Below are 22,703 nucleotides of genomic sequence, written 5' to 3'. Positions count from 1 at the left end.
GCTGTCTGTAATGCATTTTGCATACATTCTAACCTTTAGTTTGGTTTTGAAAGCAGACAATGTTTCCTATGCGTGGATGTTTTCAGGTATATGATTCCAGGAAGATGGTGCAAGTTTTGAAAAGCCTTTTCACGTATCAGTAGACCATCTAGAGGTCTTATTAAAAGAAGCGAATCATCACTGTTTTTTCTGAAGGAATACAGTGCGGACCTGACCAAGACTCTCAAGTGCCCTGATTTATTCAGGATGTCTGGAATTAAACAGCAGATACTCGTATTGTGTTCTTGCACCACAATTTGCTTGTCACCAGTTCTGAATCCCACAGACTAGGATTGATACTAGAAGAGAGGCTGAGGCAGTGAGCCCAGCTATACATCTGTGAAGTGTGTTTTTTTTTTTTTGATTTAGTCCGCAACTTGGTTTATCTGCTTTCTGATTCTAATCTTTTCTGATTTCAGGTGTGCTTTATAGTGTAGCAGCGAGTGGCTGTATCTGCCTCTCATCTCGAGCTATTATTTTAGATTAGATTGTGATTTTGCATATGGCAGGCTAAATTATGTAATTTCACTTGGCAAGTATTAGGTTGTCAGCACTGGCAAGTTGATGGGTACAGTTCTGTGATTAATGAAGTGAATTAAAACACATGACCATGCCACAGCTATACTGCAATCACTAATCAGTTAAGGTAGATCATATGACAGAGGCCGAGATGACTGATGCTATTTGTTGCTGAGCGTTGACAGTGGTAATAACCACTGAAATAAAAACAACCTGAAAGGAAGAATAAGGAGCTTTGTTACTGTGTTTTGGGTTTATTTGTCTCTCTCGTCTTCGGCAAGGACTTCTCTGATGTCCTTAATGAAAATTAAAGTGCTTACTGCTGTGCTTTGGTTTATTACAACTCTCTGACTTTTTTGTTGTATGTAATTTTTTTTTTAAGCGTTCATTGCTAAGCTGCATAAAGATTTCATGCCAGTATAATTGGCATTTAAAGTTGCACAGGTATTTTATTGCCAGACAAATATACACATTGAATGCAGTAGACAAACAACAAAAAAGACTCAGATGTGACTGTATAGCCCTTGATGCTGTAATAGTTATGAACCCATTGTAGTCAAATAATTATATCTTATCAGTAGAAGAGAGTCTTTCAAAGTAAACAGATTTGATAGAAGCACCCATTGTAGTCAAATAATTATATCTTATCAGTAGAAGAGAGTCTTTCAAAGTAAACAGATTTGATAGAAGCTGTAGAAGGCTTTAAGGCAAGTTCAGGAGTCAACATTCAATTGGTGTTGGCAGTAAGAAAGGTATAAGACAGTAGATAGGATTACTGGGTAAAAGTAGAGGTTGTGGGAAAGGGAAAAAATATTTTATGCTCTTTAAACGTGAATATACAAATTAATTGGATTTTTATTTATCAGATACAGTAGAGTAGAAGTACCATTACAGTGTTGTCAGACTGGTGAGAATGGTGGAATGAAAAGGCCAAAAGGTTAAAAAAAAGGATGTGTAAAGTGCAGTAACAAGGATCTAGATTAAACTGGCAGGACCAGGCATAACTAATATCCACTACCTGTGATTCCTATATTAAATTATTTATTTTTTTATGGGGTCCATCCAAAAAAGAATGATGGTTCTTTTATTACATATTTATTTGGGGACTCTAGTTTCACTTCCTCAGCTTAACTGTGAGTGTGTGTGTGTGTGTGTGTGTGTGTGTGTGTGTGTGTGTGTGTGTGTGTGTGTGTGTGTGTGTGTGTGGGTTAAGTGGAGGAAATTTGACGTAGGTACTACCAAGGTTTTCATGCTATGTGTTTTATCTTTGGGAAGGGACACTAGATTACTTACTATACCACTTTGGATAGGTAGCAATTTTTTTTGTATGTACATAACGTGTTTTGATGTAGAGCTTTTTCTAGTAATGCAGTATGATTTATGATTTTGCTTTTCATGTAAGGGAAACATTTTGTTTGGGGCAGTAACATTTATGATATTGTGATTTTAGCTATAGGTTGCTAGAGTTAAATAAAAATAAAACTTAACTGAGTCCTGCTTGTTTCTTTAACTCCGATTACATTGTGTAGGAATACACTTAATTTATGCTCATTAGATGTTCCTGATTTTTGCCCAGTTTCCGTGATTTTCATGGACTTTGTTACTAATTCTCTGCTGTGGAATTTGAAAGGTATGATCCTGACCAGTAATTAACTATGCAGGGGTGTAGGCAGTGTTATAATATTAATGTTTTATGCAGCAGGGTATCATACAGAAGGGTTGCTCCGGCTTACTCAATGATATCCAGTGGTATTTGTTTAGGAGCTCACAGTGGTGAGTTAGTGGACTTGTAAGCAAATTGACACATTTTATTTTATTTTTTTGTTATATCTAGTAAGAATATGTTGGTTCATGAGAGAAGTGAAATGATGGACATCCCATCTTCTGATGTGGCTATGAACTTGTTCTTTAATATTGCTAGTCATACTTCCTGTGACAGATGTGGCAGTATAGTCCATATTTTGGTACATCCAGTAGTAGAATTTATTACTGTAGAAGCTAATTTTGAGCAAGGCACAGTAACAGGGTTGTCCATCTTTGTTTTGATATTAGCAGTCCCTTTTGCCATTGACTTAGCAGATGCCATACAAAACACTGAAGTGAATGAGTAAGTAAAATTGCTGCCATTTGGGTTAATCCTTTCGTAAGAAATTTGTTCTCCTGACAAAAGGGAACATCCTCACGTGAATGGTTACCTTGCACTGCCTGATAAAATGAAAAAAAAAAAGCCTAAGGAAGTGTGTGCAGTTATTTTGAAAATGTTTCTAATGTGACCGAGACAAGGTGGAACTTTGATTCCAGATTTCTGGAATCTGGCTAAAAAAGGATGTTCAAACTTGCATCTGTGAGGCAGAAAAGGGGAGTGTGTAAACGTCACTTCAAATATGTGTTTTGCAGGAAGTACCTGTGACTTAAGATTTACCATGGTGCCAAATTGCATCACTAAAGGCTTAGTGCACATATGGCAGCACATATTTCTATGGGTACCTTGTGAACAGATCCAGGAAAGTTTGGATATTCTGACTGAGAGGGGAATTACAGGACCGGCAACTCTCTGTATAATTCTTCCATCTGGTCTGTTCCAATCTCTGCATTTAGTAGAGACTCAATAAGTTACAGAAAGTTAAGCTAAATCAACAGGTCAATCACCCCTTATTGGCCTATGAGATGTTTAACCAAGTGCTTGACCAAGGTTCAAGTTGCAAAATATTTCATAGCAACTGGCACATCATATAGAATATTGATCATAAAAGTATATCCCCAGGATTAGTGCAAACTGGCCTTCACTTTTCTGAGTAAGTTGCATACCTTGAACAGGTGCACTTTAGATATTTAAACTTACTTGCAAATTATACTGTAATCTTGTACAACACTATGCCTAATGTTGAAAGCCAATATTTGATTTATGTGAATCGTGTGCTGATCAAATGTGTCACTTTCAAAGAGCATCTCATGGAGGGTAACCAGTGTGTTAAACCAAGTAAAAATATCGGGGCCAAGTTGTCTGTCACTATAAAGGGCTGTAGCTCAAAAACAAGGTAAGTCACCAGTCTTATGAAGTTAAACCACATGGCTGTCACTCTGAGTAACAAAATGAGGTAATTCAGTGTATCCTTCTCCAAACAAAATCATAGACAGCTGTGCAACTTCCTAGATATCTGTAATCTCTCTAGGCATCCAAGCAATTTGTTTAGGATTATGCAGAGTTGGGATATCTTCTTCTGAAAATGCAGAACCATGGTGCTGGAAGAGATCAACAAAAAGACAAAAAACAGAAACAAAAAAACAACATGCAAGCTTTGAAGGATAACCTGAATCTTACATTCTGCATGCTAAATGCACATGGATTTTTTGCTTGACAGTAGAGTATACTGACAGCAGCATTAGTGCTATCTTTTGTCAAAAGTATGATTACCAAATTTGGGACTATGCTAGTAAAATGCTGAGTCAGGTGCAGAAAAAGTTATTTGTGAGAAGGCCTTCTCACGTCACTGTAGGAACAATGCTGTAATTCAGAATGGATATTTATAAAAGAATGCTGTAGAAAACAATATCAACCTTTTGCCCTTCGGAGAAGCCAGAAGCTTTTGGATGGTATGTGTCTAGTAGTCAGACTGTGGTCTGGACCTTAACACTCCAGGGCCAACTTTTAGAAATAAAGCTTGCAACTGCCCACAAATTGGCAAATTTAAAAATTCTTTACTGCACAGACTCTGGTGAGTTTATGAAAAAGTATTAATAAGAACTGGTATTCAGTGATATATACTACTGTTATGAAAAAAACATTTAAAAAACCTGCCTACAGAGAAGATATATTTGCTGCTCATGTAGCCAGGATAGAAACTGGCATTGTGGCTTTTGGGGTAGTTTGGCATGGAAACAAACCATGCCCTCCCATCAAGTAAAACTTTGTTGTAAAGCTAATTGTTATGTTCTGTCATCAACTGTGTATGTGGCTATACAAACAGCAGTCAATTTCACTTTGCAAGATAATTTGATTTGCACAGACGCATTACATTAGAAGTTACCTCATTTATACCTTTACAAAGGTGATTGGTCAACGGCATGCTCAGCTGCAGAGGTAATTTTTTTTTTTTTTGTATTCAGAGCCAGTCATGACTTGGGACATGACTCTGCAGAGTTGCGGTTTGAGTTTACTGGGGAAGGATCCAGGGACATTCAAAAGTTTAAGGAACAGACAAAATAGATAACTTTACCAGTGCTGTTGCTGAGGAATTTGTCTTTTAAGTGTGCCTGAACAATTTGGGAATGACTTTTTGTACTGCAGCATAAGGTGTCTATAGCAGTGTTAGTTATCCCCATTATTCCATATTTGGTTGACATTTTAAAAAAAAACATTGTAATAAAATTGTCATTATCTTTATGTTGATGTCTGTCCAATGTATCATTTGGTGACATCACCATAAGGTTAGTTTATGGCTGTATCCCTATGTTTTAATGGATAAACAACTGTTCATGTACTGGGAGGTTATTCATTGAAACCTAGACATGCATCTCCATGCTGCTGTGTGGAGATGTCTCTAGGGGACATTGTTGATTTTGTGGGCATGCCTTTAGTAAAGAATGGCCCCAAAAAGAGAGAATGATGAGGGGAAAAAGCATTATCCATCACAAAAATAAAGAATACTTTAAATGGGAGAACCAGGAACTTCAGTCCAAGCAATGATACATGAGCTCCCCTTCAGAATAATAAGACAGGAATAGGAGAATGTCTTGAACTTGCTATTAACAGATTGAACTTAGTAAAAATGCAGCAAGAGAATCAGATGGTAGGAAGTTTTTATTGATTGCTCAAGGATCACAACACAAATACTATTCCTCCAGAAAAAACAAAAAAGTACAAACAACATACTCCAAACAAAACAGTACAAACAACATACTCCAAACAAAAAAGTACAAACAACATACTCCAAATAATATTCCTCAAGAAAAAACAAATACCGACAACATACTAAAACTGAATGGTAGCACTCTTGCAGAGGGTGGTAACCTAAAAATTAACAATTCCAAGTTTAAAATCAATTGTTTTACTTGGTGTTGATTTAAAAAGTTGAATGTTAAAACCATTCTCATAAAAGATAAGCTGTTTCATCTCAATACTTTTCGGACTTATTCAGATAACAATTAGTTTGTTGTGAAGAATTAAATATTCCACTAATGCAATCAGATGACATAAACATAAAAAGGTGATTTAAAGTAACAGAGGTCCCCAGTATAACAGCTACTTTTGTAAAGATTTTAGTTTCAGAATGCTGGGGATGGAAGTATTCTTATTCAACCCTGGTCAACTGTCAGCCTTATAAACGAGTTGCCAGTACAGTTTGTTTTCCTAAGTGGAAATGCCATGGTCCACCTCTTGGGTTAAGATTCCCTTGTTCCACAATAACAAATTTCAAAGAATAGTGAAGGAATTCCAACACATGTTTTACCAGTGCATTAGTCATCTCATTTTTTCAGTTGTCGTAAATATGTTCATACATCCTTTCCTTTAGAGACCATTCTGTCTTCCCATTATAAAAGCAGCAACAGCCTTGACAAATCATGGCATACATAATTCCTCTACTGCAACAATTAAATTTACCCTTGAGCTGAAACACTTTTTCTCTTGTAGAAAACTTTTTTATCCTGTAAGGATGTATTTACAGAAGGAACAGTGTCCAGATTTGTTTGTTTCAAGGTGTTTACTCTTCGGTTGATGCTTGCTACTGACTCTAAAATGTTCTTTAAATTTTTTTCTTTCCTGTAAACTATGTGCACTTTTTCTGAAAACGTGTGTTGGAAAATATTTCCTTCCCTCAGCAGTACCCAACTTTTATTCATAATCCAACTAACACGTTTACTATCCAAAATAAAATTAGTAATAAAGGAAAAAAGAGAACAAGTTTGTGTCCCTTAAGTTGTTTCTGTGAGGAGTGGTGGTGTTCACAACATTAGTCAAAGTAAGAATCTGTACCTAAAAGCTCCTTCTTCTTTTACTAATAATTTCATTCTTCATGTTACTCACTAAAATAGCAGGATATCCTCTTCTTAGAAACATCAACTGTAATACAGTACATTCCTCTAGAAAGCCCTGTTCATGAGTGACTATTCTAGCAGCCACCACAAATTGTCCCTTGACTACTGACTTTTTTGTGTGCCATAGGGTGGGTGCTAGAATAGTGTAAAAATGTATTTGAATATGTGGGGTTTCGATAGATTTTTGAAAAATAACCATTTGTAAAATATTTCTCAAGTGTAACCTCCAGATATGAAATCTTTTTGTCATGCATCTGGTAGATGAACTTTAAAAACTTTATACTCAGTTAATAAACCTAAAGAATTCTTCAAACAGTTCCTTAGAGTCAGTCCATACCATAATTAAATCATCAAGGTATCTAGTATAATACTGGAGTAACTGTTTGAAATGTCCTTACAAAATAAAGGATTTCTCCCACTTCGTCTTACCAATATTTGCATAAATGGAACCACAATTTGCCCCCATAGCTACATCTTTTGTTTGATGGTAATATTGTCCACCAAATAGAATATAATTGTTAGTATGTACAATGTCAAGTAGGTCTACCATGAGTATAATTAAATCAGTATCAGTCATTTTTTTTTCTTCTAAAAATTCTCTAAACCAGTTTAAGCCTACATCGTGAGGGATCACGGTATACAGGTCCCTTACAACAATCGTCACTAGAATGTCATTTCCATTGAATTCAATATCACTTAACTTCAAGAAGTCTTTGCACACTTGTAATTCATGTTTTAGAATATCCCTTATCTTGTAATCTACCATTTTAGTGCAGGCTTGCATAACGTAGCCCCTGCTGCCGAATATTGGGCGCATAAGTGAATTGTTAGTGTCCTTGTGGATTTTTGGGATACCAAACAAGGTAGGTGTAAGAGGTGATATAATATGTAATGTAGTTCTTCTTTGGAGACCCTTCCTTCTATAAATAGGTAGTTGAGTTGATTTCTGATCCTACCGTATGCCTGATAAACTTCATTTTTAGAGAGATGTATATAAATACGGCCATCTGAGATGAAAAACATCCACTTTTTGTAGTGTTCCTGTGTCATAACCAATAGTTCTACTCCCTTGTCAGGTTTCGTAGACCTCAAACCAGTATTTTTAATGTTCCTTAATTCCATGTTTGTGAAGTTAAAGTTGTTGAAGTGCTGCTTTTTGCCCACTATGTTTCTAATATCCAAGTCGCACATTTTTTTAAATAACTGCAAGGTTGGATTCGAGGGAAGGTTGAAAATGCTTGAGATTCAAAGTGCATCAGCAACTGGTGTGTTATTAAAAATTAAATTTAAAATGTAACATCCTGACAAAGCATTTCAAGTTGATTAAGGTATGAGCAATATTAGCATGTTGCGAAGGAATAAAGGTCATACCTTTTGCTAACAGAGAGTGTCATCAAAAATATATTTGTCAGCATTAGTAAACAAATTACAGATTGGGGATTTCGTAGCTGTTTCCATCGTCATTACAACATCAGAGCTATTTTCTCTTGAAAGTAAGGCTTAATTCCGGTATTGTGTAGGGTGTATCCATCCTCTGTTCTTCCATTGGTTCTGTCTGAGATGAGGATATCCTTGTCTGGTTCCCTGTTTGTTCTGGTAGGGACCTGAATACTCCCCTCTCTCTCTCAATTGGTTGGTCTTGTACTTTTGTTTTAACCTCTCTGAATGTCTTAATGGAGAACAATCTGAAGGATTGGTGTTATAGCCGTGTACAGTGTAATCATCCGTAGCTTGTATACTGTTATTAGGATCAGTACTGGTTGATCCACCCTCAGGAGACTTGTTGTGCACACCAAACTGCGAAGTGTAAAAAGATTTTTTCCCCAAGTTTGTGATGGGGGTGGATAGGCCGACCCCTCCTGTTTTTATATTGGGAAGACAGAACAGTCTCTAAAGGAAAGGATGTATGAACAACTTTATGGCAAAGCACGTTTTGGAATTCCCTGACCATTCTTTCAAATTTATTATTGTGGAACAAGGTAATCATAACCCAAGAGGGTGGACCCTAGCATCACCACTTAAACAAGTTCCCAAGACAGTTCCCGTTTTTCTATGTGGCCGAAAGCTGCCCAGGGTTGAATGAGAATACTTCCATCTCTAGCATTCTGAAATTAAAGTCTTTACTTAAATAAAGGAAAAGGAGCTGTTATTCTGGAGACCTCTGTTACTTTAAATCACCTTTTTATGTTTGTCATGTGATTGCATTAATGGGCTATTTATATCTTCACAATGAACTAATTGATATATAAAAAAGTCCCAAAAAGTACTGCGACGAAAGCGCTTATCATTTGAGAATGGTTTTAACGTTCAATGATTTTACTTGGTGTTGATTAAAACGTTGATTTTAAACTTGGAATTGTTAATTTTGAGTTTGATACCCCCTGCAAGAGTGCTACCATTCAGTTTACAAATAATATTCCTGTAAGTGATCTAAAACAGACCTGCGTTAAAGATCACGTGTTACCAAACAGAAAACAGACAACTTTGTGTTAAAAAGCAAAGTCCTGTTAAGGACCGATGGCATCTCATAGAAACCATATCGGATATTACCTGTAGGAACTATAGCACTGCAGGCACACAATTAGCTAACTAGCTTACTGGCTTCACAGATGCAGCAATGATATCAGAAGGGACATATAATCATGCTGCAGGCTCCAGACGGTTTCCTCTAGACAAAAGGGCACTTCTGCAGATGAGAGGAATAAGAAAAACTTGGTCTAACATTCATACTGATTGGACTGCCTAATAACTGCATATTTTGAGTTCATATTTGACTATTAGCAAGCGGTTTGAATGCTTACTTACCCTGATAATAGTGCAAAAACAATAGTCTTGCTTTTATCAACCATATGCTTAGCCAGTAGAGATTAACCATAAAGTTCAAATGTGACTGAGGGGCCAGATTTCACTAGTGAGGTAACAGAAATTATGGGAAAACTATTGATTGGGCAAAGAAAGTTGCATGTGTTCCTCACACAGAATATACTGGTAAGGTGAATTGGTCCAACCAAGCAATAGTCTGCATACTAAAAAGTACATTTGCTGGCTCTGTGGAGCCCTGACAAGGGAGAGAAACTGTGTTTGATTAGCAAACCTGGTCCCCATACCTGTCAACTTCTTAGTGCAATAAATCTGGACAGTGCCAAAAATAATAGTAGTCGAAATAACAGGATTTGTGTTGGCATGCATTTTCTGAAGGATATAAAGTCTAAAACTGAAATGTAAGTCATTATTCAGTCCTCAGTGATTTGCCAGAAAACTAAAAATTTTATAAAGAGCAGACCAAAAATATGTGGCAAAAATCTGGACATTCAGCAAAAAAATCTGGACAGTGGAGAGGTATGTTGGTCCCTGAGGAGTTGTATGGGGGGTTGGGGTATTAATGATTGACATTTTTTGCCAACTTGCTTCCCTGTAAGGGAGGCTTAATGGGTTTACCCAGTGTGGTGGGGGTGGGGAGACGAAGACCTGAACTGAAAATGAATAGACTTCATCCTTCTCAAAAATAGAAGAATGCACCAGAAGATCATCTACAAACTTAGATATTCATTGCATGTTGGACATGAGGTTGTTTTACAAGAGTAGGTCATTTACAATAAAAAAAAAAAAAATCCAGGCCATTAGTGGAAGATGTGTACCAGGGTGGATGTAGGTCTACCATATGCCACCTCGGCTTTCACACATCTAATCATCATTAAGCACATAAAATAAGCATTTTCCCACAATAATCTGGAAAAGGCTGTGCAGGCCTACAAGACATTATAACTAAGAGGGTAATCCCAAAGAATACTATATGGGTGCAAAGATGAAACCAAAAACTGAAGAAATCCTTCCAAGTTCAGAATGACCTTTGACAATCGGGAGCAAACTTCTTCCGTGTAGCCTATCAAAATAAAAAAAATACTAGTAATATCTCACTTAAAGGTGTATTTTTAGTGGATGCACATGTGGCATAAGAGACATCATTTGGATATAAAGTTAGAAATTCAAGCTGTTATATTAATCATTGATGGTCAGTCTGTGAATTCCAAAGACTTGCACTTACTGCAGAAGGTACTGAGGCAAGCATGAGGGATGCAGAAAGAGAAACTGATCAGCTTGTAATGATGTCACACACCCAACATTTATTAGTGGTGCTTTTATCATTTTTCTTTTATATTCAGTTTAGATGTACATGGCGATACATATGGATTTGAAAGTGGAGAGAATATCAAAAGGAAAGGTCTCTGTTTGTATGAAGTAATTTTATTAGTTAAATGCATTTCACAGATTCCATGGTATGCATTTCTTTTGCTGATGCAGATCCAGTGGGATAAGAGGTGTTCTGTCTGTGTTCATGAAGGAATATTAATAAGCAAGAAGTCAAGAAAGCAACTCTGGACCAGAAGTTGTTCATAAAGTGTATATCAGTACTATTAAGTATAGGGACCTATAATGCACTGTATTTGTTCCATACAGAGCATAATTTTTTTTCACGGAATTCCAACATGTAAAAATCAGTGGAAGAACATTAATACTTATTAAAATTTTAACTACCTAAGTGATGACTGGCTAAACAACTCCAGATGCCCAAACATACCTCTCAACCTCTTGGAGCAAGAAATCTGGATAAAGCCTGACAGAATTGGAGGGGGCCAAAGGCCAACATTTTAAACATTGCTCTTATAAGCTTAGAAAGTTGCTAAAATAACAAGATTTGTCTTAAAATAATTTTTTTCTGAAGGACATGAAGTCCGAAATACAAATTTGTATAATTATTTAGTGACTTCAGTTCTTGGATCATCCCAGTGATTTCCCAGAAAATCACACATTTTATGAGGAACAGACCAAAAATATGATGCAAAAATCTGGACATTCCATGAAAATCTGGACAGTTGTGAAGTATGTGCCTAAATATTAATAACCTTTGGCATTAAGAAGAAACAACATTTAGAGTGAATGTTAGAAAGTACTGTTTCGTGCACAGGGAAACTGGAACAGGTTAACTGAGTGGGTTATTAATTTTGGGTTTTGTCTGTATTCATGTGGATAGAATGGTAGCATGATAGAGTGTACAGTTATGGAAGTAAATTAATGCCTAAATTATAAGATTTGAATGGATTTTTAAGAATTAAAAATAGTTTGTCAGCACTTGTACACTAAGTTAGATTTCTGCTATGTAAATTAGTCTGCCAAAAAGATAGCCGAGTTATGTATAAAGTGTGACATAGAACCCCTCACTGTGTGTTTGTGCTGTTTGGTTTACAGGCTATGCTGCTCATTTGGAGTGATTGTAAGGAGAGATTTGTGAGTATCATACTTTGATCTATGTGTTTACTTTTCAGAGATCTTATTGCCTGGAGAGGTGGGAGAAACATAAAATGCATTTGAAGTTACATTCTGAAAAGAACAGTATGTTAGTTTGGAGACAGAGTAATAGTTGCATGTTGGCATACAAATTCCTTTCCCATATACCAGTCTGAAGAGAATGTTCGGTTAGGAAGTAGAATAGTTGCTAGGAGATCATTTTTTATAAAGGTTTGTAAACGGCAGCTCATAACTTGCTGTACAAGCATGAAGAGGTGGCATGGTGGAGTAATACATTTATTTTCTAAGCTGTTTGTGGTTTAGACTGGGTGTGTCCATAATTTGCATATGCTGTTATTTTTGATGTGTGCTTCTCAACTGGAAAATAGTACCATAGGCCATCAAATTTCTGCCATAGCCCTAGCAAAAGACAACAGAAAACAGGAGCACTTCTGCCTCCTCTAGGCTAAATAATGACAGACATTTGAGTTTTAGATTTCATATTCTTTAGAAAAATGCATACTAATACAAATCCTGTTATTCTATCAGATTTATAACCCATAAATGCTGTTTTATATGCTTTTTCTGATTAACCAGTCATTCATTTATTCAGCGTAAGGTCTGGTCCCAGTGAGACCAGATAAGGAGTCTACTGTAGATGGTTTTGTCCTTTAAAACCATGCAAATTTAGAATTGTGTAATGATGTGTTTGTATAGACCAAACAAAGCTTTAGTAATACCAACAGAATAGATTTAAAAAAATTTTTAGAACAATGTTTTACTAACCAAGACTAATGTTGTTAATAGCAGCAAATATGATTTATTTGCTGAATTGTGTGATCTACCCCCTTTCTTCTGGTACTCTTCATTATGTCATGCTATGTAGTAGATTAAATTAATGAACCTCAGCACCACACATGCATGCTAGTAGATCTTTGTCTTCCTACTTTGGACCTCCTGCAGAAATGTTGAGAGAGGCAGACGCATATCACCCTTAATTTCAAGCATTGTTCTACCACTGCATGCATTTTTTTTTTTTTTTTTTTTTTTGCATAGGTACCACTGCAGAGAACACTCTAAAGGTTACATTTGTGTAATATTCTTCAGTACCATGGTATGAGATGCATAGTGGTCTCGCATGAATACTGCTATGCTTATAGACTTCATATGTCAGGGCATTCAGTTTTCTTTCAGATTTTCTCTTTGATCCATTATCATTTACAAAACAGAAGGAAAACTTGGGACGATCCATGTAAGCACTTCTTTGAGTGTGGCTTGAAATCTCTGATACTTATTCTTTCAGATAAATGCTTTACCCTGTGAACCTTCTGCTGCAGTGGTTTTGGGAGTCTTCTGCCATGGATGACTCCAAAAGGATGTCTTCCATCCTTTTGACTTTGCCTCTTATAATGGTGACCGTTATTATTGATGTTCACAGTGATTCATAAATTGAAATATATTTTGTGTTAACTTGCTTGTACAAGAACCTTGTGCATGCTATTAATAGTTCATAGTTCATCTTATTACAGCAAATGGTCAGACCATAAGTATTGCAGAGTTGCATAGTCATGAAGTATACTTATTGTTTCCCATGTGTTTGTCTAATCTTTTTTTAAACCAGTATAAAGAAGTAGAATGTTTTCTGTCAGTTGGTAACTTGTTCCATAACCTAGGAATCATTTGGGTAACATATGTGTCTCTTTTTACTGTTTTATTAGATTTTATTTTAAAACATGGTCCTCTTTGTTTCATACCAAGGCATTGCAGAGCCTGTGATGATTTTAATTCTCCTGTAGTTCCAGGTTAGAGCTGCTTTAAATGCTAAGCATAATTTACTCCTCCTGTATTTGCACCAGGAATGTACAAGTTGAGACATTTTAATTTATCTGTATAGGAAAAATAGTTAATAACATGGATTCTTTTGGTATAACATCTTTGTACATCCTCCAAGATTTTAATTTTTCCCAATGTCAGAGAACGTAAATACCAATTATATTCTGTGATAGACATGGTTATAAATAATACTTTGATAATAGCTGGTTTTCTGGAATATACTGTGGTGTCTCTAGTACACAAGACTTAATGGAAAGTGTAGAACCCATTATAGTGCCAAATTCTTTAACTTGTCTTGGTGCATAATTCTTTAATTTGTTTTATAGTTTTTAGCCATTTATTCACTAATAATTTATTAGCATTGTTATCGATTCCAAATATTACTTTCTTAATCTTTGTTGTAGTGCCCTTTAGACCCATTTGGCCAGCCCAGCCCAGTCTTGCAGTGTGTTTAAATATGCATGTACCATGTTAGTATATGTAATGATTATGTATTTCAGCTTCTGTGTTACAGTCATTGCTATGTTTGGACATTCAAAAGTATGAAAATGTAGAAGTCTCGAAAAAAGCACGTTAAATAAAACCGGCTCCAAAGCAGAGCTTTGGGGTTCTTCCATAATGATACAAGTCCAGGTAGATTTTGTACCTTGTACCACAACATGTTGTTCATCCCACTACTAATACAGTATTTATCCTTATCCTGTGGAGATGCAGTTTAATTTGATGATGTAGAAGTGTATCCAGCTCCTGAGTTATATTAAGATAATGCTTAGTTATCTGTTTTTATCATCCATCATAGCTGAAAATTAAATTAATTTCTCTAACCTGTATGCACTTAGTTCTTCAGAAACAGTAATAATAAATCTGAATGTAAAATCTGAATACTTCCTGTGTGAAACACATTCATGAATAGTACTCTCACTCAATGCTGCATGGTTGTGGTAAACATGTCTTCCTAACTAGACAGTACTGTCAGCACAAGGACAGATGTAAAAAAAAAAAAAAAAAAAAAAAAGCATTTGCACCTGTTCATCAACTTCAGTGTCTTTCTTGGACACTTCTGTTGTTCTGATGCAGTCCTGCAGATAATACCCTTTGATATTCACCTTGGATGTCCTGTACATATTAAGCATCACACACTGTATGACTCATGGAATAAGTACTGCATCAGTGCTGTGCTCTTAGGTTGTGTGGGGGTATCCTCTGTGTCGTGGATAACTCATCTGACTGAATCACTCAGCATGTTGAAAGTAATATTTACTAGTTCTGTAGCTGATGCATACATAGGCATTAGAAAAAGTTTCATGAAATACTTATGACACAGTACACCAGAAATTAGTCTGATTCATATCTTGAAATATTAATATATTTAAAATGATTGTACCAAATTCTGTGCATAAGCTAATCCATACCTTTTAGCTCTGAAGTTTGTACAGAAATACTTTACAGAGTGTACTAGTTTACTGACCTTGAAGAGTACATTTGCATGTTATGATTTTAACTCCTTCCAAGCCATTTCATTGTCATAGCAAACATTGTATAGATCCTGTTTTTGCTTCATCATTATTACTGTATCACTAATAAATGGCTTAAAGTATCCAAAAACTAAATAACACTAATGAAGTTTACAGGTGACTGAACAGTAATTGTGTAGTGGTATCCACAAAAGAGAAGGACAGTGATACAGAAGTAATATCTCTGTCTCTGGTTTGTGGTTCAGTTCTGGTCACTGACTGTGTGGAGTGAGCATGTTCTGTGTATGTGCGGGTTTTCTCCAGGTACTCTGGTTTCCTTTCATTTCCCAAAAACATGCTGCTTAATTGACTACTCTAAAATGTCCATATAGATTGTATTTATCTCTGCTTTTCTGAGCTGGCTCATGTCTGAAGATTCTACGGATAGTTCACTTACACAACTAATAAATTAAATTGAAAAAATAAATATGTACATCATGTTATAGACATGCATCTTTCTTCTTCGTAGATGGAGCTTCTTCCCACTCCATTTTGAAGATGGCCTTGTTCACTTGTTAGGTTCTTGAGGATGAGCAGTGAATGCAGTCCTGCAGAGCTTCATTGTAAGACATCACCTGGTAAGTGTGGCTTTATACAGCAGAAGATATTACCTGCATTCTAAAGCCTTAAAGAAGTAGAACTTTGGCTGCAGAATGTTTGATCTCTGTCTTAGCTGTTTCTTCTGAAATATGTCCTCCCCTTGCTTGATGTTCTTCTTGCTGGTGTTACACATCGAGTATCTATGATGCTATAAAATCAGTGTGCTTTTACTTTGTCAGTGGTCATTCTTTCCAGATATTAGGGGACAATGGGTTTAATGTTGTTTTCAACACATGCAAGTGTGACATTGTGAGATATTGCCAGCTGGGTCAGGAGAAGTGAGGCAGTGCATGTGTGGCATATGCCCGCATGGCTGGCTGAAGTTCTGTAAATAATCTTGTCATTTGACTGTCACATTAAATATTTACAGATGCTTGTATTAAAATATATTTGTAAAAGTTGCTTATGTTAAAAAATGCTGCAACAGAATCTTAACAGAGTTCTGAATGTGAACTGTGCCACAGTCAGGTGACTAGATGTGATGTAATTCTATAACCAGTTCATAGGTAGGAACTAGGCTATTGGCCCTAGGGCCCATACAAGCCTAGCCAAAAAATGTACCCTGGCTTTCGCCACCCAAGAAAATGATTTTCCTGTGCCCCTGTCGAGCAGAGCCATAGAAGTGATTCCCGGGGTGAATTTCCCATTTCCCATCCAATCATCAAGATTTTTCTTGAAGAGTGCTAATGAGGAGCTCTGTTTGACATAGATAGGTAGTCTGTTCCAGAGTATGGGAAGTCTCTGTGACAGGAATCTATCCCTCCAGCATGTTCTGTTTATTGTGGTGACAATGTTAAGGTCCCTAGAGCGTGTAGCTCGGAGGGATTGGGATTTCTTTAAGTGGAGCATGTGCAACAGCTCTGGGTTTGACATAGCTTTGTATGTTAGGCAAAGATCGCCCCTAAGTAGGCGATATGCAATGGAGTAAAGCTGTAGTTTTTTAAGACGGTCTGCATAGGGCATCTGTTTGAGGCCAGTAATCCTCTTTGTGAGGTATTTCTGTGGTCTTTCCAGTTGTTGTAGATGTCTTGTGAGGTACATACCAAAAGGGGTGTTGTACTCTATAATGGGTCTAATGAGTGATGAGTAGAGGGGAACAATGACCTCTTTTTTTCTGGATGAGAATCCTTTTGTGATGAGATGAGCCACATAGAAGGATTTCCTGACCACTGTGGTGATGTGATTATCAAAGGAGAGACTACTGTCCACCTGTGTCCCAAGGTCTCATCACATTTTCAGCATTAAGTAGACTACCAGCTATGTGGTAGTTCATGGGTACAGAGTTTTTACCAAAGGGGATGACTGTACACTTTTTGGCATTGAGCTTCAGGCCATGGCTTTGACACCAGGTATCTGTCTCAGTGAGGCCCTTTTGTAGTTTGTCCACATCGTTAGGAGTTTCGATTATGGCTCCTAGTTTGCAGTCATCTGCACACTTTGTTAGCCAAAGACCTTCTGTGTTGGCCTGCACTTCAGAGAAGTAGATACCAAACAGGAGAGGACCCAGGACTGAACCCTGTGGTACTCCACTTGTCACTGGTCTGATGTCAGATTTGGAATCTGCTACTTTCACAGTGTGGGTTCTGTCCATGAGCCAGTTGGCAACCCATCTTGTGACATAGGGATTTATACCTAGTTTAGTGAGCTTATCTATAATTCCAGAGTGGGGATGGTGTTTAAAGCCTTGGCGAGATCTAGATAAGCTGTGTGAACCATTTTACCCTCCTCTATGGCTTTGGTGACTGCTTCAAAGAAGTCAGTCAGGTTTAGGAGACGTGCTCTGCCTTTTATAAATCCAAACTGAGTAGGGTCCAGAGTTTGGAGGTTACCAATGTCTTTGTTTATGAGTTCCACGATGATATGTTCCATGGCCTTGCAGACCAGGCTCGTCAGGCTAATGGGGCTGTAGTTCCCGGGGTCTGTCGTGGCTCCCCCTTTGTGGAGTGGGATAACTGTCGCAGTGTGCGATTCAGTGGGTACAAAGCCTGAGGTGAAGCTATGATTGAACATGGTACTTAGGTAGGGTGCCAGTTCATTCTGTAGTTCGTGTAGAATGCAGCCTGGGATATTGTCAGGTCCCATGGATGCCGTGTTCTTGGCTTTGGAGAGTGTGTTTTTTACCTGTGCAGCCATGATTATAGGAACTTTGCATTCTTCCGGTATAGAGATGGGCCCTCTAGGGGGTGAGAGGGGGGTAAAGTTAGCACTGAACCTATCTGCTAGGATGTTGGCAATATCAGTTGGTTCTGTATATTTAGTGCCATTATGCTGTAACTCAGAGCAGATCTGAGTGTTCCCATTGAGATTCTTGACATAGCTATAGAATGCTTTGTGGTTGTCTTTAGAGTCCGTGGCAATTTTGTTTTCGTAACTAACTTTGGAGGATTTTATGAGGGATCTCAGCTTCTTACTGAGGTTGACCAGGGAGTTCCTCCAGTCATGGGATTTTACTCTTTTTTGCAACAGTTTCTTTCTCCTGTTGTAGAGATTGTTTATGGCAGAGGACCACCAGATTGGCTTCCTTTTTTTGGAGGATAACATCTTGATTCTATTAGGGATAGCATGATCCATGCACTCGTGTAAGTGCTTATAAAGTGCATTTGTGTAGGATTCGGCAGTCATACCTGTACTGTCCGTCTGCATGGGTGTCATGAAGTTTGCCACTTCTGTCTTAAGAAGTGTGAAGTTGGCTTTTGAGAAGTTTTTTTAAGATGGTTTCCCTAATTGGGGCTGGGGGTGGGATGTGGATGTCTAGGCTGATTAGCTTGTGGTCTGATCTGACCAACGAGGAATTGACCTCTGGTGTGGAACACCAGTTTCCCATGTTGGTAATGACTAGGTCTAGGATATTGCTGCCCCTGGTGGGGGTGTGAATAAGTTGATCCAAGGCGTTGGAATTTATGAATTCTAGAAAACGTTGAGCAAAAGAGTTGGTACATGAGTAGTTTTCCCAGTTAATGGTGGGGTAGTTGAAATCGCCCATTATTAGGGTGTTGGGTTGTACCCTAATACTTTCCAGTGTATCAAGAAATGAGGAGTGTGAATCCTGGGGCATGGTGGGGGGTCTGTAGCAAGCTACAATTTGGATTGCGGTCTTGCCCAGAGTTAGGTGCACTTGGATAATCTCGGATGCATTATGCTGTGCAACTAGCCTGGAGGTGTGGATATCCTTAATGAATATGGACACGCCTCCGCCTTTAGTGCTTCTTTCTGGGTTAGGTGGCCGAAAGGTGTGATATGAATTGAAGCCTGGTAATGCAGGGGTGCTCTCTGGAGCTTTGAACCAGATCTCTGTCACTGCACAGATGTCAGTGTTCTCCATTTTAAGGAGTGCCTCGAGTGAGTGCATTTTGAGGTTTAGACTTCTAGCGTTGAGTAGCATTACCCTCAGAGTTTGCTTGCTTGTACCTGTTATGGTGGTGAGTTTGTCATTTGAACCTTGCCTAAAAAAGGCACTATAGGGGTGGCAAGAGCCTTAGCCAGTATCCGGAATCCTAAGGGCGACAGGTGCAGGCCATCTCTGGCAAAGCATCGTGGACTGTCGATCATTTCGTCCCAGGCAGACAAATACTGGATCCCCTTAGAATGACACCAGAAGCTTAGCCAATTGTAGAAGTCAATCATTTTGTCCTTGTACTGTGGTATCATTCTGGGTGATGGCAGGATGCTACTCAGGGTTAGGGTCATACCTGCCTGGGATAGAAGATCGGAGAGCTCCTCCATGTCTAGTCCAGGGAGGTACGTCTCGGGTCATTCACACCAGGACGGAACTCTGGCAGCAGCAGTTTGTTTTTGTTTTTCTTTGGAACCTGATATAAAAAAGATCTACATCAGTTATAACAGTTAATTTGTTCAGTAGTTGATAGTTGTACAGTTCAATGTGTGGAGTATCTCATCTTGCCTTGTTGAAGTGAGCATCTCTGCAGTACATCTTGCCTTGTGATAGTGAGTTAACTAGGGATAGTTTCTCTCTTGTTTAGTTAGGAAAAGTACTGTGAGATTAGTTTATTTACTGTGACTCAAAACTGTGATGTTTATTGTAACTAAATATTGCGTATTTTCATGTTTTTCTATTTTTATTCATTATTTAATATTTTTATACCTTTTCATTGTGGCTGTTTTTTTTAGTTAACATTTTTAATATCTTGAAAGTGCCTGTGTTTATTTCAGTGTCACTGTGGCCACTCCTAAAAGCCTTACTACTTCAGCCACACTCTGCCATTTTTATCAGTGTTTGACACAGTATAATTGGTTACCCCTTTGTAAGAGCCTTACAGTATTTGGCTGATGGCAGCAATCTACCCTGTGTTCTGTACAGAGAGTACAAAACTGGTAAATCTGTGTCAGCCTTTCCCGTGTGTGTGTGTGTGTGTGTGTGTGTGTGTGTGTGTGTGTGTGTGTCAGATACTTGCAACTGGGACACAGTGCTCCAAGGTGGGTCTTGTGTTCCCTATGTGTTCTTGGGGGAAATTGTGCTTGATGCAGAGAGCTGCATCTGAAATACTGTGTAAATCCATTCCTTCTGGTTTTAGTGACTGCCTGTCACTGGTGTCAGTGGTGAGGAGTGAGGCTCCTTGATTACTGGCTCTGGGTAAAGAGAGGTGCGACATCACAGCAAGTAGTTAAATTCACTTGTTTCAAATCATTTATATTTCCTCATATTAAATCAGAGAATTTCTTTTCAGTCCTTTTGTTTGGAATGCTTGCAGTTTAATAGATGTTTTATAATACTTTATTTTTCATTTAATTACAGGAGTGGTACACTGATCTCAACTGACTGTTTTTAGGTACTGCCACGATGAAATAATTCACAAAGAATAAAAAACAGAGCTGTGCATAGGTTGGCATAATGGTTAAGATATTTGCCTTACAGACACAAGGTGCAGGATTTAATCCTCACATGGGTTAATTGGCTAGGCTTAAAGGGCCCTCAAGGGCAGTTAGCCTAGTACTAATCTATGAACCTATTTATATCAAAAACAGAACGCAAGTAACAATATATCAAAAAGACTATGCAGTAGCAGTTAATAGCTGTAGCAACAATTAGGAAGATATGCACATTTTACAATTAATATGATTATGTTTCAGGTTTCCTTCATACTTGAAATGCTTTGGGTAATATGAGTCAGGGCAGGGGATGGAGGGGGGAAAATAATTTATTGTAAAAAGGTTAACACACAAGCGCTTTCACCCTGACACAATGCAGGGCTTCAAGTGAAATAAGCAGACACCATGACCTTCCATTTAAATACCCTAATGAATAAAAAAGATGCCAGAGAGTCTTAAAGTAGTATATACCCCTCGCATTTAAAATGTTGCCAAAACAACATTATCCACTTTTTATAAAGCAAAGATGTCCTTCAAGGATGCATCTGCAGTCATCACATATGGGTTGTCCTGCCTCAGGCAGCCCTTCGGTCGACCGGATTCCAAAGTCTGGGTCTGGCCTCGGCTGATGTCGCACTTTCCCCGACGTCAGAGCGTCTGGGGTATAAAAGCATCAGCCGACGCCATCTTCCTCAGTCTTTCTTGCCGCGTGGTGCCCGAAACAGAAGCAGTTCGCAAGTGCCGGTCGGTCAGCTCCTGTGATTCAGCTACCGAAGACTTCGAAAAAGCTAAGTACCCCATTGGGGACTCTTTCTTGCCTCAGCCGATGTCAGATAAAGTTAATAATTGTTTAACCTGTGGAAAACAAATACCTCATAAGGATTTCCACCCTTACTGCCTCCCCTGCCTAGGCCCAGACCATGACGTCTCGGCCTATTCAGCCTGTGCTTCCTTCAACCGACGAACTCTTAGACGTCGGTCGGAGTTTGCAGAGGAGTTTTTTGGGGCTAGTTTTGCTTATAAAATGCCATCGGAGACTCCAACTTCGCATTTAGTCAAAAAACGGAAGGACAAGGACTGACACACGTGGGCCGCGGTTTCGGCTGAAACCTCTGTCAGGCCTACCGCGAGTGTCTCGGTCTCGGCTGAAACCGAGTCCTTGGTACTTCCTACTACCAAAACCACACAACCGACTACCTCGGCCCTGGAGGCCCCGGCCGAGTCGGTCATTGAATTACCTACTGAAACCGGTGTCCAGGAACCTTCCGACACCATTACTTTAGATAAGTCTACTCCTGCACGTGGTGCAGCCAGACCCCCTGCTTCCATGTCCATTAAGGCTTTCTCTAGGGCTAAGGCTGCTAAACTTTCTAAGGCTTTGCCTCCCAAAGTTTACTCTCCGAGACCTTCTTCTAGCTCTCAGATTCTTACCCTAGCAGAGGATCTGATTTCATTAATTAGAGGCTCCCAACCTCATCCGGACAGGGGCTCTCAACCACCTCCAGACAAAAGGCCCAGGGTTGAGCCCTCTGATCCACAGTCCTCAGATGAGTCCTCGGATGGCTCTGCTCTGTCAGACCACCAGGAGGAGGCTTATTTGACCTACGAGGATTCTGATGCTAAAGAATCTATTCCCTCGGCCTCCCCTCCTGAAGAGTTTTCATTTGGAGAAACATTACACACTATGAGAGAACATTTTCAATGGCAGGGTCAGGAATTCTCTGATTCCAGAAAGAGATTAAGGACCTTTTTACATTTACCTCAGCACAGGCCCTTAGCTGTACCTCCTGTTTTGAATGTCATTGATGATGTCTATTCAGATGCTTGTACTGCCCCTGACTCTCTCTCCCTCCGGCTCCTGCCAAACCTGATAGGTACTACAGGGTCCCGGACTCACATTTTCACCTGTACAAGGCCCACTCTGCTGATCCAGAAACTATTTCCCAGGGCCCTAAAGGGGTTGCAGCTGCCACTGCTAAAAATCCTCTACCCTCTGAAAGGGAGTCCAGAGCATTAGAGAGATGGGGTAAGAAAGTGTATACTTCTGCA

The 22,703-nt window shown here is 38.5% G+C and overlaps 1 protein-coding gene across 2 annotated transcripts in view; it reads left to right on the top strand.

Moving 5' to 3' along the window:
• Positions 1 to 22,703, top strand: part of RCN2 (reticulocalbin 2) — a 436,021-nt gene that overhangs the window by 27,184 nt on the left and 386,134 nt on the right. For both annotated transcript variants that reach the window (XM_044077463.1, XM_044077464.1), the window contains exon 2: positions 15,697 to 15,805. The gene's annotated coding sequence lies outside the window, so the exon portion shown is untranslated. The remainder of the gene's footprint in view (positions 1 to 15,696; positions 15,806 to 22,703) is intronic.

The sequence above is a fragment of the Protopterus annectens genome, chromosome 7.part0 (assembly GCF_019279795.1).
Source record: "Protopterus annectens isolate FY-2018-M chromosome 7.part0, PAN1.0, whole genome shotgun sequence".
NCBI lineage: Eukaryota > Metazoa > Chordata > Ceratodontiformes > Protopteridae > Protopterus > Protopterus annectens.
Note: the sequence above shows the minus strand (reverse complement) of the source record. Positions and strands in the feature narration are given on the sequence as shown.